This window comes from Colius striatus, chromosome Z, assembly GCF_028858725.1.
Source record: "Colius striatus isolate bColStr4 chromosome Z, bColStr4.1.hap1, whole genome shotgun sequence".
Lineage (NCBI taxonomy): Eukaryota > Metazoa > Chordata > Aves > Coliiformes > Coliidae > Colius > Colius striatus.
Window position 1 is genome coordinate 66,406,609 of NC_084790.1, and position 17,007 is coordinate 66,423,615.

A 17,007-nucleotide genomic window follows, 5' to 3' on the forward strand; every position below is an offset into this window, starting at 1 on the left:
GTTTATGATCACATCTTTCAAATGAGCACTGGAACAGGCTGCCCAGGGAGGCTGTGGACTCTCCTTCCTTGGAGGTCTTCAAGACTCACCTGGACATGTTCTTCTGCGACCTCATCTAGGTAGACTTGCTTCTGCAGGGGGGTTGGACTAGATGATCTCTAAAGGTCCCTTCCAACCCCTACCATTCTAATAATTCTAATACTTCTAATAAATGACATGCAGTGTTAATCTCCACTTATTCTAGATGTAGATGATTATATCAGCTAAAGATGTTGAAATTACAATGAGGTAGCATGAGGTAGTAGTCATACTGACCAAAATGCTGTTTGCAATAAGAGCATTTTGCAGTCCATTTATAAGTGATCTTCTGATGATTTGACTATTGAATTCTTTACACAGGTCTTCTCAGCTGCTTTTAGGAACTCTGCAAGTCACAGTTGCAATGCCACTTTGCAGAAAACATGCAATAACTACTTGAGACCATGATACTTCATCATCAAAATTTCCTGTTTATCTACTCAAGAGGAAATATAAAGGGAAATTATTAGAGCTAAGGAAGAATATATGAAATTTGGTTTTTGGTAACAAATCTTGTTATCTATTGCTGCTTATCCTTCTCTTAGAGGGAGAGAAGAGAAAGCAGTAGCAGCAAGTGACTCAGTTTTTGGCATATGTTACAGTAGCCCAGTGCAGCACCAGGTAAAGATAAACCAGCAACTCTGAATGGGACTCATGGCAGAAATCAAAGGACTGCTTGGATTAAATCCAAGTTTCTACTGCTGCCTTAAAATTAGCTATACAGCTCACCTGTCTAAGAAGATTCAAGTACCAACAATCACTGGACTAAACAGGGTGCCATTTTTGCAGTATACACACTTTAAGCGTGAGATGGAGTTGGCAACTGGAAAAGCTAAACACGCTCCATCTTTTTTTTTTTTTTATCAGATTTTTGTATCCTTGTAACACAAGCTTAACTGACATGCAATATTCAAATTATTTTCTTCCCATTATACTATTTTACAATAAAATGCTCAATTGATTCAATTGAGGGGTTGCATGGGGGGGGGCTACAATACTGTACTTCATTTGAAATGCCCTGAATAGTGAGTTTATGCATTAGTATGTTACAATTCCATAGTTAACCTGTACTATCTTCTGCACAGATTTATCTGTTCACCATGCCAATGTCACTCAGTTGATTCAAGCAGTACTTCTTTTGCCTAGAAAACTGTGCAAACTATGCCTGTTGAGCTAAGGAAAAGGAGAAGATTCTCTCATGAGAAATAATGAGTCAATGAGATTAGTGTTGTCTTTTGACAAAAATTGGACAGCAGATGCTGTCTTATGTTAACATGCAACTTGGCGACAGTTCAGCTGGTCGTGTTTGTGGTTTCCCATATGCTGTATTTTATTTTATGTTTTTGTTAAAGACAGAGACTGACTAATACAGAGATTTGATTTACATGACAGCAGATTTGACCCCTCCAAAGGCTCTTTCCGTCATCCCTTGATCCCCACTGTGACAAAGAGAGGCCCCATTCACCTAAGGGAGAGGAGTCAAGTTGACTCTGGGAAAATGAGCTTCTGAAAATTGCCCCGAAGGTAGCAGCTGAATTACAGCCAGGCATTTTCACAGCTTGCCCCACTTGCAAGTGCAACTTTTGCTCATATACTACTGTATAAAATCAGATCACACAGAGAGGAACAGCTATGCACAAAGCTAAGTAAATTACCTCTGTAAAAAAAACTGAAGACTGACTTATCACAAAACCATTGACCTTCCCCCCATGCTCATACCAGGCATTTCAAGACAGCGCACAAGGGAACAGTGCAACAAATTGCAGCAATTATATATCACTCTTCCAAGGGAACAGAAAGCATGTGATAGCACACCATTTTGTGAGAACTCATCCTAAATGGTGGTGGAACTGCATGCACCAAACATGTTACAGGGAGCTGGTAGTCTCATTTTCAAGTCCCTTCTTGTTCAAATGGGCAACTTGTCAATCAGGCCACAGACTGTTCAAAAAAATAACAATTATAAGATGAAGCAGCAAGATAATAACATTTTTTCAACTGTGTCTCATAGCAGACAGGTACACACTCACAAGCTGCAAAGCCTTTGAAGCACATCAACAGAATACTTTAGAGCTAACTGGTCACTCTGTCTATAGCACATTTAGACACCTACCCTAACAGCTAATTGAAATTGAACAGATGAAGCAAAAAAAAAACCGCATCCCAAGAAGAACGCAGCTCTTGCAAATTTGCAAGTAAGCATTAATGTGTCCTTTTAATTTAATCACAGAATCACAGGATCTTAAGGGTTGGAAGGAACCTTGAAAGATCATCTAGTCCAATCCCCCCTGCCAGGGCAGGACCACCTAGAGTAAGTCATACAGGAACTCATCCAGGTGGATTTTGAATGTCTGCAGGGAAGGAGACTCAACAACCCATCTGGGCAGGTTGTTTAGATTGGATGTTAGGGAAAAATTCTTTATTGAAATGGTTATTAAGAATTGGAACGGTCTGCCCAGGGAAGTAGTAGATTCATAATCCCTGAAGGTATTCAAAAGATGTGCAGATGTGGCACTTAGGGACATGGATTAATGGTGAACATGGCAGTGCTCAGTTAACAGTTGGACTCAATGATCTCAAATGTCTTTTACAACCTAAATAATTCTATGACTCTGTAATTAAATGCCAAAAATTATGCTAATGCTGTCTTCTCACAACTGTTCATACAAAAAAATTCGTGGCGAATTTTGCAGCACTTACTATCCAGCTGGAGAATGGAAAATCTGAACAGTCCAGCTATTTTTAAAATGGTATTTTTTTTAAATCCAACATCACTAAGATCATTTCCATAATATATATCTGCTCTTTTATGAGCATGCCATGTAAATTTAGGAAATTGGTTAAATGCAACACTGTCTAGTAAAAATGTTGTACAGATAGAGTTTACAATAAAACCATTGATTCCTCAAATATGAAGATTTGAGGAAAGTGTTACTGATATCAGCTCTCTCTGAAAAATAAAAGGAAACTCCTGACATCTCATCAAGACATTCACTGAGAACACACAGGGAAGTCCACAATTACCTGAATCAGACTGTTGCCCAAGAAAGGAAGACCCTAATTCTCTCTTCATATATCTCATTGTGAAGATGAGTTTTATATCACCTCTGCTGAAGTTGTACCTAGTTTTTAAAATAAACTCACCCCTACACAAACATGCATGTGTGCATGCATGTATGTAACTGACAAAAATGAAAGATAACAAAAGCAATAATATTAATATATCCATATATGTCAATATATCCAAATTGGTGACAAACAATCAAGAAATGGGAATTCACTTCATTTGAGTTTGATAGAGTTGGTAATTCAGCCTAACCTCAAACCCAGTTCTGGATCAAAACATTAGGAAAACATATAGGTGCTATTAAGCCCAGGGCAACAATATACCATCCTCTACACTTATATTTAAAAAAAAAAAAAAAAACCCCACACACACAAAAACAAAACAAAACAAAACAAAAACCAGTTAATTCACTCAGGTTTACCATATAACCTGCCTGTTTATAAAATTACTTTTAGCTAACAGACTTAATTATGACCATTTGTAAAGATTTTGAATGTTGACAGAAGAGGAAAACATAAGAAGTTGCAACTGACCATCTGCTATGCTTCTTTAAAGCCTTAAAATCTCTTTTTTAAATCTAGCCTCATATCACAGCATTATATTCTCCATTCTCCTGTATTTCTTACTTTTCTTGCTTTATCTCAGTCATCTTCCCTGTTCTTTTTTCCATCCTCTCCAAATAAGATTTATCAGTAAACATCATAACAAATTACTGAAAGGGGGCACTACTAAAGAAGCAGAGAAAAATACATGAGGAAAGAGAAGTGAAGTTGACCAGCAGTAACAGTAGGCTGTAGTTTTTTAACTATAATACTGTAGCCATGTTTTAAAATGACAGCAATATCTGCCAAGCAGTGCAAATGCAAATTTAAACCTGCTACATGCACAAAATCCTACATATATTTTGAGGTTTTTTTCAAATCAATTCCTCAGTGTTTTGAAAGCAGCAGCTGATGTTGAACAATTCCATTTGCTTACTATTTGCTACTTCTTATGGGTTTTTAACATGTTAAATCAGGAATAACAAGATTTTAACTGGCAAATTGGTCTACAGCCAGCTCTGTACTTTGTCAAGGCTCCACCAATGGCCCAGATATGCAGTGCCTCCTACATTCTGGCAGGAAACCCTCTGCTCTCCCAGGGCTTCAAGAGGTAGCTGCAAAGTGCTGCTCCAGTTCCCAATTGCTTAGAAAATGCACTGTGCCTCTTGGCATTGCAGAGCTAGAGTCAGCACATGGTAACTACTCCCTGATGCCTGACTTCACGGACAGTGAATTAATCAACATCTACTTTCAGTTGACTCAAATTAATTATAGTCCTTTGTGATAGTCACAGAGTAAACATCACGAGGACCAAGTCAGTGTAATTCATAAAATAATTACAGATCACCAAAAGGACACAAAAATTTCACCAAAACCCTGTGAATGGAGTTTGTTTGGGAAATTGCTGCTTACCAGGCATTCAGGTGCTGCATCCAGCCCTTGTGAAAGAAACATTTGTAATGGCTCTACAAATCGCCTGTTGGGAGCAGCTCATCAAAACACAACATCTGCCTTCAGTTATTCAGGGAAGTACATCTAAGCTCTGCAAATGAGTCCATATGCAGGGAGAACAAGAGATAGGTTGGAGGAGGAGCAAGAGCAGGACAGGTTTAAAAAGCTCAACTAGTGACAGATTGTACAATCAATGGCTCCAACATAAAGAAATACAACAATGTGCCACATGAGGCAGCAACAACTGAAAGAAAACTTACTTGGAATTGCAAAAAGTGAAGTCAGGATCAGACCAGGCTCTCAAACTAAGCCAGATATGTCACTAGTTTCCATCACTAAATCAAATATTATCATAGAATGGTAGGGGTTGGAAGGGACCTTTAGAGATCACCTAGTCCAATACCCCTGCAGAAGCAGGTCCATCTAGATCAGGTCACACAGGAATACATCCAGGCGGGTCTTGAACACCTCCAAGGAAGGGGACTCCACAACGTCCCTGGGCAGCCTGTTCCACTGCTCCCTCACCCTCACGGTATAATAGTTTTTTCTTATATTTAAGTGGAACTTTTTGTGTTCCAGCTTCATCCCACTACCCTTTGCCCTGTTGCTAGATACTATTCAAAAAAGGGATGTCCCAACCTCCTGACACCCACCATTCAGATACTTGTAAATATTAATGAGATGCCCCCTCAGTCTCCTCTTCTCTAGACTAAACAGCCCCAGTTCGCACAGCTTTTCCTTGTATGAAAGATGTTCCATACCCCTGATCATCTTGGTGGCCCTGTGCTGGACTCTCTCCACAGAACTGAACACAGGACTCCAGATGAGACCTCACCAGGGCAGAGTAGAAGGGGAGAGGAACCTCCCTTGACCTTGAGCTGGCCACACTCTTCTTCATGCATCCTGGGATGCCATTGGCCTTTTTGGCCTCAAGGGCACATTGTTGGCTCATGATTAGTTTATTATCAATCAGGACTCTCTGCAGAGCTGCTCTTCAGCAGGTAAATCCCTAGCCTGTACTGGTGCACGAGGTTGTTCCTTCCCAGATGTACTTGTCCTTGTTGAACCTCATGAGGTTCCTCTCTGTCCAGCTCTCAAGCAGGTTGAGATCCTGCTGAATGGCAGCACAGCCTTCTGAGGAATCAGACAGTCCTCCCAGTTTGGTGTCATCAGACAACTTGCTGATGATTATGTCACCCCATGCAACTCCTTTGAAGAGCAGATGCTGTGGAGAGGCATGCATTGAAGGGCACTGCAGGATATAAGAAGCACAAATTCAAGTGGAAATCCTCACCACAGTCACTGTTTAGCAGATGTGGCAAGGGAGGAATGAAGTAGCACAGATTACAGAACTGGGGGCGGGGGGGAGGGATTCTGTGTTGATATATTTACATTTCATGTAGAACCAGGATTACACAAGCATGGACCACATTATTTAAATTAGGTAAGCAAGAAGGATGAACGAAATAACATTCCTGTTATATACCCTGACCTAAGTTCTGCTAGCTGTGTGAAATGCGTAGCATACATCAAATGTACCAAAAATAGCTTCATATTTCTACTTAACCTGGTCCATGTTTCTGGAATCTATCCTAGTATGCAGAAATCAATAATCATAATAATAAACCCATACTATATTGTCATGATTTAGGTCCATCAGGGGACAAAAGACCACGATTAGACTCAAGTACCACAGACTTGAGAATTGGCAAAGGGCAGGGAGGGCTTACATGCTGCTTATGGTCCCGGACAAAACAGACCAGGCTGTTCAGCTTGGGGAAGAAAACAAAATCATTTAATCCAACATCAACTAAAACATAATCTTAAAACTCCAAAATATAACAGATAGAAATCAACAGAGTGGTACAACGATGAAGAGTACAACCAGCCCTTTAAGACCACCTTCTTCCCACCCCTCCCCTCTTCCCGGGCTCAGAGCCCTGATCCCAGTGTCTTTATCTCCTTCCCTGCTGAACAGCTCAGGGAGGCAGGGAATAAGGGTGTCTGTCAGTCTATTCTTGATGGCTTCTGACGTTTGTCTCTCCTTAGGGTTGGTGGGCTCCACAGCAGTCCTCCCTGCACCTCCACAGGGTCCCTCACACACACGGCAGCCCTGCATGGGTTGCTCCAATGTGCATTCATCCCAAAGGCTGCAGCTTCTCTCTGCCTCTCGTGTGGGGCTGCTCTGCGGTGCGCAGGCTCTCCGGCACAGCCTGTGCCATGGCCGCCTCCTCACACAGGCTCCTGCTCATCCAGGCACACTCACACGGAGCTGCTGGTGGCTCTCAGTCCTGCCGTTGCCCTCCATGGGTTGCAGGGGAACAGCTGCGTTCTTGCCATGGGTTGCAGAGGGGTCTCTGGTCTGGTGCTTCTCCTTCCTTTCTCCTCCTCTGACTGCAGGGTCCGCAAAGTTGCCTCCATCTTGTACCACTCCTACACCTCCTCCCAAGCACTTAAAATCCTTGTCCTTAAATAGTGATGGCAGAGTCACCAGATTGGCCCAGCCAGGCCAGAGTTGGCTCTGAACCCAAGAGCCGGAGGAGAGTCTGAGAACTCTTTACCAGGTCTTCACTGCAACCCACTCCCCCTATAGCCAAGCAAAAGCAGCTCCTTACTAAACCATGACATACACACACACACTCACATAATGATAAACTAATAGCATAATATCCTTTATAGAAAGATCCTTGTTACCCATGCAGCAGTTTCAACTTCATATTTTGGCATAGCTGTATCACAGAAGGAAGGACAGGGAGCTGCTGGAGAGAGTTCAGCGCAGGGCCACAAAGATGATGGAGTGGAGCATCTCCTTTATGATGAAAGGCTGAGGGAGCTGGGGCTCTTTGGCTTGGAGGAGACTGAGGGGTGACCTCATTAATGTTTACCAATATGTAAAGGGCAGGTGTCAGGAGGATGGAGCCAAGATCTTCTCAATGATGGACAATGATAAGACAAGAGGCAATGAGTATAAGCTGGAACACAAGAGGTTCCAAAGAAATACAAGGAAGAATTTCTTCACTGTGAGGGTGATGGAGCACTGGAACAGGCTGCTCTGGTGAGTTGTGGAGTCTCCTTCTCTGAGGACATTCAAAACTCACCTGGACAAGTTCCTGTGTGACCTAGATGGTCCTGCTCTGGTAGAAGGGGTGGACTAAATGATTTTTGGAGGCCCCTTCCGACCCTTAAGATCCTGTGATTGTGATATTCGAAAAAAAGTTTTCACAGTTCAAAAATACAGTGACCAAACAGTTTCTGTAAGCACCTTTTCAACCCCATAAATTGAAAGATTATTGTGTTATAGTATAAACTAATTCCACCAAAATTAACATCAGAGATGGTTAAGTATAAATCACTGTTCAGCTTTTTGTTCAGACGTACCTTCTCCTCAATAAGTGTATACCTGGAATCCTGATTATTCCCCTCTAATACAGCTCACAGAAAAGAGAGGAACTGTGGTTATATGTTAAATAAAAATAAAATTTATAAATATTTTTAAAAGAATACTTTTACAATCAGAAACATGTCATAACAGATTATTACCTCTGACCTTCAAAACAGCCCATCTTCAAGCACAGCAAAATCAGCACTTTGATCGTATATCCAAATTCTATCTTTGTTAACAAAGATACTGCATGCTACAAATAAAATGTTCTCACAGAAAAATGAAGGAAGCTTTTGAGCTTCGTTCTAGAGAAGCAGTTAAATATGTTTTCATCCACATCTGGGATGACAGAAAATCTACTGTATCTTTCCTCTCGTCTCTCAATACATTATAACAACAAATACTGAAGATCCATTCCATTTCTGATTGACATACAGTAAAAATCTATTAAGGAAACAGACCAAAATAGATTTTCTCTGTTCTTTTTGTTATACTGTGGAATACTATTTACTCATTCATTTACTGACTTTTGAGAGCATAGAAGCAAGACTATTAGGCTTAATCACGTTGAAGGCTACAAAGGTATGCAAAAGCTCTGTGGCACTCTGAAACTAAATCACAGAGGAAAGGAAAAAGAAACACAAACACAACAAAACAAATAAGCAAATCAAAACCACAAACTAATGCATTTAAGGAAGCATTCTGGAATATTATCCACAGACTAACCATAATGGAAAAAACAGATCTCTCAATATCAGATATTAATGAGAATTTTTTTCCTTTTTTGAAGATACACTCACTATGCAATTTTTTAAAAGACCAGTAATTCAAAGTATTGAAAAAATGGAAAAGCATTGAAGCTAATGCCTCTGCATTACTAAAACATATAAGTTAGGAATAAATTAAAGAACTGAGGTTAATATAACAAGAGTCCATAAAACCTGGCCCCAGAATCATCCATAGTGCAAAGATGTTAAGGCCCAATTCAGACCTGTTGAATTTCACCTGTACCATGTTGCTCAGTTTTCACGCATTCAGTGCAGCATAAACCATTGCGCCTGTCCCATTCCTAAAGACCCATTTATACTCTATATCACTCAGACATGGATGATACTGGAGTTGAAAAACTTCCAAGATCACTTTTTAACTGAAATGAGAAGAATAATATGAATTGCATGTTGAAAAAATAAAAAAAAGCGCTATGGATCACTTTTTTTGGCAGATCTTGCTCACTACTGTACAATAAAAATGTACACAACTCTTAACATGTGAAATACAATTATACCTTGAGACATGCTAGTGTGACTGGAATGAAAATACACTAAGTTCATACTTTATGATTGGACTGCTGCCAGGTTGAAATGACAGAAATGGCATGAAGAGGATTAAAACCTTTATGCACAGTATTTTGTAGTCCCAAAGAATGAATATACATACAATGAAGCCAATAAGGAGATGCATAAAGGACACATAGACAACTCAAAGGTTTCTACACACCAAAAAAACCCTCTAGTCCTATTATGCACAGTAGTAACAAAGCAAGTCCTCAAAATCCCAGCTGCTCACCCCATGGACCTATACCCAGCAAGATACGAGAACCCCAACCACACCAACTTCTTCCCATGGACCCCTGTTGCCTGCTACACATGTGTAGCCAATTATCTATGTCTCATGTAACTCCTCAGCACCATCCCTGAACAACCTCATCCTTCTCAAAGCTACAGACAAAGTATGCTTCCCTGCTTGACAGGAAGGAAGCAGCTATAGCTGAGGCCATCAAGGGTGGTCTGTATTGCTGGTGGCACAGTTGTAGGCCACCCACTGCCACTCCTTCAGCAGAAGATGCTACTCCGCATCCCCTTCTCACTTGCATCAGCAGAGGGCTGTGCAAGCAGAAGAGTTCCTGACAGTCATCTCCTTACTGCTTATCCAAACAGCAGCATCTCCCAGATAGCAGCTTTAGGACATCCCCTCTGCTGGGGAACAAAGAAACATGCAAAACACTTGTAGCAACGCCAATGCTCCTATTCTTAACACTACACTGCTAAAAAATTCAGCCAGAGTAGAAGCTGGGTCCTGCCTTCCATCTCAGTAGGCAAGACTTCCATATAAAGAGCAGATGAGTGGATGCATATAAAGAGATTAAAATACTCTGTGAAGGGTTTTTAAAATTTTGTTTAGTTGGTGTTAAGCATGTCAAATTTTTGATTCCACTAGGTATTAATATCTAATCATTAACACACTGTGCAGAGAAAAGGAAGCAAAACAAGCATTAGTGCCTTCTTATGACAATGGGATGGTTTGTAACTTTCTCTTTTTCCTTGTGTATATAAAAAATCACAGGTAGACCTACCAACATCACAACAGGAAACTCCTGCTCATTATATTTGCATCAGGCTTATAATCAGCTTTATAAAGCAAACAGCCTCAGTATTTGAGTGTCTGCAAAAGCCAGTCTTTGTGAGAACTACACAGTCTCATAAAAAGTATTTATTTGGTCTGACAAGACCTCAAAATTGGTAGATAAAATTAACTTCTAAAGCAGATTGTGATGCTCATTTGATTTTGATAGTGCTTTCTAAGTCTCTTGGGAAAACGGTACTAAAGGTAATAGCTGTAACATTTAAACCAGCACCTACTGTTCTTGCCCAAAATGCAAGACTGTCAACATTGTCTACACCAGTAGAGACAGTAATAATATTCCAAACCTCTTCTCTGTTAACTTTAACAGAGCAATCTGGGAAACTATGTAAGAGTTTAAAAAGCATGACAAAGTGATGCCTGCAAGACAATTAAGCATAACAAAATTATGGGAAAGCATACGTATTTCAGTGCAACTCTTCTACATGTTGCACATGTGCAGTTCCAGGTTCCAAGCATGATTCAGGAAATAAATGTGACTCATAACCTATGTATCTTCCCTATATCCTTAACTGCACGGATTCCACTGACTGTATTGTGACCACTCATTGGGCTCAACTCACCTCAATGTATTTTGGAGTGTATTTTGAAAATGACCTAACCACTGAACTTCTTTTTTTTCCACCCTGAGCTTTTTAAGTGCTTTACACCTGAAAACTGATCTATTTCCTGTGCAATGTTTTACATTAAAGATTTGTTTCTAACTGATATCTAGTTAAATGAATAGAAGTTGTACACACCTTCATCTAAATTTAAAAAAATTGTGAAAGCTTTGTGTATTATTCATGGTACAGTTTTGCCTATATGTAAACTATACCTTTATTCCCAGCGTAACTTAGATCAGCTATAAAGCAGTACAAGTAACTTCTAACTTTCCTCTAAATCCACTCTATCAGGAGTTAAACAAGTTACTTATACACATAACTGGCACTGATGCATGTTGAAGTACCCAAACTTTTGTCCCTTCTTATTCAGAGGCATTAGTTCAATGCATTTTTTTGCTGTTAAGAAACATGTAATTTGCCATATTGTCTAGCTGTAACTGATGAAAAAATACTTTAAGCACTCTACAATTTAGATATAATGAAAGGTGCATGTATTTGCATATCTCACTCCTACATCTCTGGCATCAGGAGTAAAGAGAGCTCTCTGTACATTTGCATTCACTTCTGATTATCCAATCAAGTTAAGGGGAAATAAGAAAATTACTTCCATAATTCAGATGTGTTGTATTAAACCTTATGCATAATACCTCTGAGTAGTTCATGAATAATGGAGTAAACATGCAACTGCTTTTCATTCACATTTTTTGTCAGGAAATTGAGAACAGTCACAGTGTGTTGGCATTCCTCATCACACAACCCTTAATCACATTAAACAGTTCTTTAAAATCCAACTGTGAAATGTTCATTAAAAAGTGTTTAAGTTCTTTAAACTATTGATTTTCAAATAGACATTCCCTATATTGCAATCTTTCAGCACTCATATTTAAAGTAGTTGCCTCACACCAAAAGCCTGTTACCTAGTCTAATAGTAACTATTCTAGTTTAGTAAACTGATCTAGTCTAATTGAACTTAATCTAGTCAAATACCTGATACAAATAAACAGAAACATTTATATCATTTTTTTTTCTAAATGGGTTTCTATTCTCTGGTTTCTTTTCCAACACAGCAAATTGCACTGGAAAATGGTACACAGCTCACCAGAACCACTACCCTGCTGCAATGTGCCCTAACACCTTGTTAAAACCTCTGAGTTTTTAACATTAAAACTTTTATGCCAGACAGCTTTTATTGATAGAGTGTAATATTTTTTAGGACATTAAAAGTTACTTATCCTACTGAAAATCATACCACTCAAGGTCAAAGTGCACATAATTTGTTGTCTAAAAGTACAGCAATTTTTCAGAAGTTAAGAGCTCAGTCTTTGAGTCTGCAAATAAGATTATGGACAACCCCAAAGCCGGGCATGTCCAAATCTAAATGATATCATCCAGAAGACTGTGACCTTGTCAGGACACAACTGGGCCTTAGAATGTCATTCAGGATTCTCCACACCAAATTCAAACCAGAGAAATATTAAAATATCATTTATTAATTGAAATAGTGTTCTACAGCAAAGCATCCAGAGTTTTACTACTTTCTTGGAAGCACATCTAGTACATATACAACCAGCTTCATGGCCTCATGCATCCTTGGCCCATCAAAGGCAACTTTTATAAAGCTCTTACTTTCTCAGTTAATTTTTGAGGTATGACAAAGCTGATGTTAGCCTAACACTCCCCTACTTTGTTTCCTAAAATCAATATTCTTATTACAAATAATCATTTCTCCTCCTAACCCCTAAGTAGACAAGAATATAATAAAACAATATATTATTTGTTACTATCACTTTGTGACTATATGATCCCAATATAATGTCCTCTGTCTTGCCAGATGCCTTTTTGCTTCACTGGTATCTTTCAAAATAATGATACAAAGATCTCTTCCATGGTCTACTGCTTCAGAGTACCCCTTTGTGCATCTCTCCAGGGATTTGGGCGTTTCCACCAGCCACTCTTTATCCATCTGTTCCCAATTGTAATTTACCCCTGCCTATCAGGATCCTATCTCTCACTTTATGCCTGCTTGTCCCCTTCCTGCTGAGTGAAAGAGGGTAGCAATCACCTACCCTTCTTAGCTCTTACAGTCCATTTCTTAAAGTTCACGAAAAAGCAACTCTGTGTTTCCTTCCAGGTCCGCCCTTCTGTCAGGAAGGATTGATGCACACCATTGTAATCTTCTAAACCCTTCTTTTCTTGCCAAAGATAACAATTTGCAGAGACCACTGCATCATGCTGCCCAGTGTTTGTTTCTTTGTCTGCCTGTGCTCACCTAGGCAACAGTCTTATTTCAAGAATGTAGGCACAGAATGTAACTCAGCTGCATTTGAAGATTTTAATAGATTATTATCTGCCTTGGTGAACACTGTCCAACTGCAGCACATTAAAATGTATTGGCAAAAAGGCTTCAGACTACTATGTCATTCCTGGTTGCCATGAACCAAAAGCACATGTAGATTCAAGTACGACTTCTCATCTGAATGGCAGCAAGCTGTGTTATTTATGTAACATAGTATTCCAGTGGGTGTCTATGTCCTCAGACATGACTAGGAAGTGTATCTTACTTTGTGTTTGCTTAGCAAAATGGGGTCCTTATCCATGGTTTAGGATCTGAAGTGCTCTTGCGATACCATAGTAAATACTGCCATGAACTCCTGCAGAAATTTGCACTCCACGTTTCATTCTCTGCGTCAATCTGACATTTGCATGTTGGCTCTAAGCTCTTCTTGCATTCAATAGATATACTGAGACAACTAAAGCATTTGAGTTTTAGTTATTTGGTGTGTTTTTTCCAAGTTACAGAAACGAAATAGCAGAAATTCTTAGTGAAAGCCACGCAAACTTTGAAGACACACACGTCTTATTTTAAAATGGTGAATCCTGCAAAAAATAAAACCATAGAATCATAGAATGTTACAGTTTGGAAGGGCCCTCTAGAGATCATCTAGTCCAATCCCCCTGCAGAAGCATGTTCACCTAGATCAGGTCACATAGGAACATGTCCAGGTGGGTCTTGAAGACCTCCAAGGAAGGAAACTCCCCATCCTCCCTGGGCAGTCTGTTCCACTGCTCCCTCACTCTCACAGTGAAATAGTTTTTTCTTATGTTTAAATGGAACTTTCTGTGTTCCAACTGCATCTCATTACCCCTTGTCCTGTTGTCCTGTTGCTAGAAACCAAATGGTAATGGTAATGTGCTAGAGAAAAACAAATTACTAGCATGGAGGAAAATTACTATGGGTCGCTTTTGGAAGAAAGCACAAAAGAAGACACAGAAAAATCTATGACAACACTAGCGCTGACAAACAATGGGCTCTGAAAGAAATGTGATTTGCCAAATTATAAGCCTCTGAAAGGCATATGGTGTAATTTTGTGAAATTCTGAATGCTTTACATGCTGTGCTCTGTATTTGTACTCCTGAATAGTTACCTTGTAAACAATATAGAAAAGCATGATGTTTCAGATGACTTGGAGTACCTGAAGTCTGACAGCAACACTGCTTTGCACAGGGTCATAGCTCTGCTTGTGAGAATCCCAAGACACATGAAAGCTTAGTTCTTATTATCCCTCTGGGACATGGTATCTGTCCCACTCCACAGAAAAAGATATTTATCAATTCATGTCTCCAGCTCTGGAGTATCAACAACGTAGAGATAGTCTAGATGGCTACTTCTCTCCTGAGCTCTTTGGAGAGACACAGTGACCCTGCAAACTCAGTAAGAGGGTTACAGTTATGTGGTGATCAAGGAAAGCTCCATCTCCTCCGTCTGCAGAGCGGGAGAAGCTCAGGGAGCAGACAATAAATATGAATGATAATTTGTTTTCCACACTACACACAACAAAGCACATTCTCATTCATGAGGTGTGCAGCAGACTAGTTCCAGTTCCATGCAAAACATTCTATCTGCACACAGCCACCTGAGGAACTAAATGCTGCTTATGAATCTCAGGGAAGATGTTCCCACATTAATGTATTTACATATACAAAGGGGAAAGCAGTACTGTTTCTATCCCAGATTTGGGAATTTTGTAGGCATTCTTGCAGAACTCCTAAGGTGCTTAAAATTACACAGCTTCCATTACAGCCCCTCTCCCAATAGCAGCTTTAAAGTCCAGATATACACCTCTCAGCATGCCCCATAGCAACACTTTAAATAGACATTTGGGGATAAATACACCCACTATGACCAACAAAATGTCATGGAAAGCATCTCTTATGTCTCTGAGGGACTAGACCACATCAGACAGCCATTTCTTAGGAGCAGCCCTGACCATGGGTCACTGCAGGCCCACTTTTGGGCATTTTCAGTCCCATGTTGTAAACCAGTAAACCTGCCTCCAATAACGTTCAGTCTCATTAAGATTTGCCTTACCCTGTCTAATATTTCATCAGCTAATGCTGTGCTCCAATTGCAAAACACTTCACCAAAACTCAGACCAAGGTAGATAGAAAGCAGCAGGCTATTTGTGCCCCTGTGCATATTCATACTCTCTTGGGGACAAAGGCAGACACTCAACACACAACTTTACCAATGTGTCTTGCAACATTTTACTAATTGCCTTGGTGTCAGGGAACTGTTACAGAATTTGTTTAATACACTTTCTCATACCAGTTAAACCATGGGACGTGTCCAGTCCACAAAAATCAGTTTCAAACATTTTTCACTCGCTTAACAGAAAGCTTGCTGCATGCCAAATTTGTAGTCATAGTTCACATCCTTATATTCAGTCTTCACTGTTTGTGGTCTCTCTACACAAAGAACAAAATTAGACTACTAGCACATGGTCTGTAACATTTGGGCTATTAACAAGGTGAAGGATGTCATCAATATTACAGAAGAACTGGCACCAGTTAAAGCAAATTTGCATAGATGAAGGAGCAATCATTAAGGCTTTACAGACTCACTTTCCTCCACAGTGTCAGAAATCCTCCCCACATCCCCTCAAGTGCTGGAGTTTCGTTTTGATCTCTGATTTAGCTGAAAGATGTGTAAAAGCAGGCACAACATTATCCATTGACTAAATGCCTGAGACAGCCCTGTGTGTTATTTGTTCCAGTGAATGTATAAAATATCTTGTGGTCATGAAATGTGTCAGAATGATGTTTAGTTTGAACAAAAATATACAATTAGTTTGCTCATAAAGCAGAAACCTCTCTCGGCAAGAAAACTAAACTCACAGTATTTCTGCAAAGAAATACTGCTACAGGAATCCCAGTGCACCTCTGGGAGGACAGTACTTTCCTTTTTAGATCTCTCCTTTTTTAAGCATACATTTAGCTATTCTATTTCAGGAATGCATGGGAAAGTCTTCATAGTTAAAAATGAGAAAAACAGTATTTTGTAGAAGCAGATCCAATTTTAATTAGAAAGCAATATTAAATCTGTACAGACACAATACGAAAACAGGATTCGTTACACTGGCTTCCCCCTGGATTCATAACCTTTCTTCATTATTCAGCCCACAGGATAAAACACTCAGAAATCCTCCTCCAGCAAACATTTTAGTTTCTGCGTAAGCAGTGAATCCTAAGCAGTGAATCCTCTGGAGAGAGAGGAAGCAGAGAGAGGTTAGCAAATGCAGTTCCTTCTGTATCTCTCAGAGAAGTGCCAAACATTATCTAGGGCACAAACCAGCACTGCAGGTTCACCATGAGCATAGCTCTTCTTGTCTTCTCTGAGTACTGTCAAGTCAGCAAATTAGGAATTTCAAAAAGGATTTACATGTCATTGTGCCTACCTGCTTATTCTTAAAAAAAACTAGGAGAGGGAGGGAGGAAAAAGAACTCCTTTGATGCAGAGAGTAGAAAAAAAAAGGTTCTTTTCTCAACAGATTACTTATGTGGCCAAGACTGAAAGCAAAGAATTTTGCCTTATAGAGAAAAAAAAGGGTAATATAAATAGTATGGGTAATACTGAGATAGGCAACAAGTGAGAAGACCACAGAGGTCATTTTGAGGCGGGA

The 17,007-nt window shown here is 39.8% G+C and overlaps 1 protein-coding gene across 2 annotated transcripts in view; it reads right to left on the bottom strand.

The window, feature by feature from the left end:
- The window catches only part of FRMD3 (FERM domain containing 3), a 148,083-nt gene that overhangs the window by 115,096 nt on the left and 15,980 nt on the right, over positions 1-17,007 (bottom strand). The gene's annotated exons all lie outside the window — the stretch shown is intronic.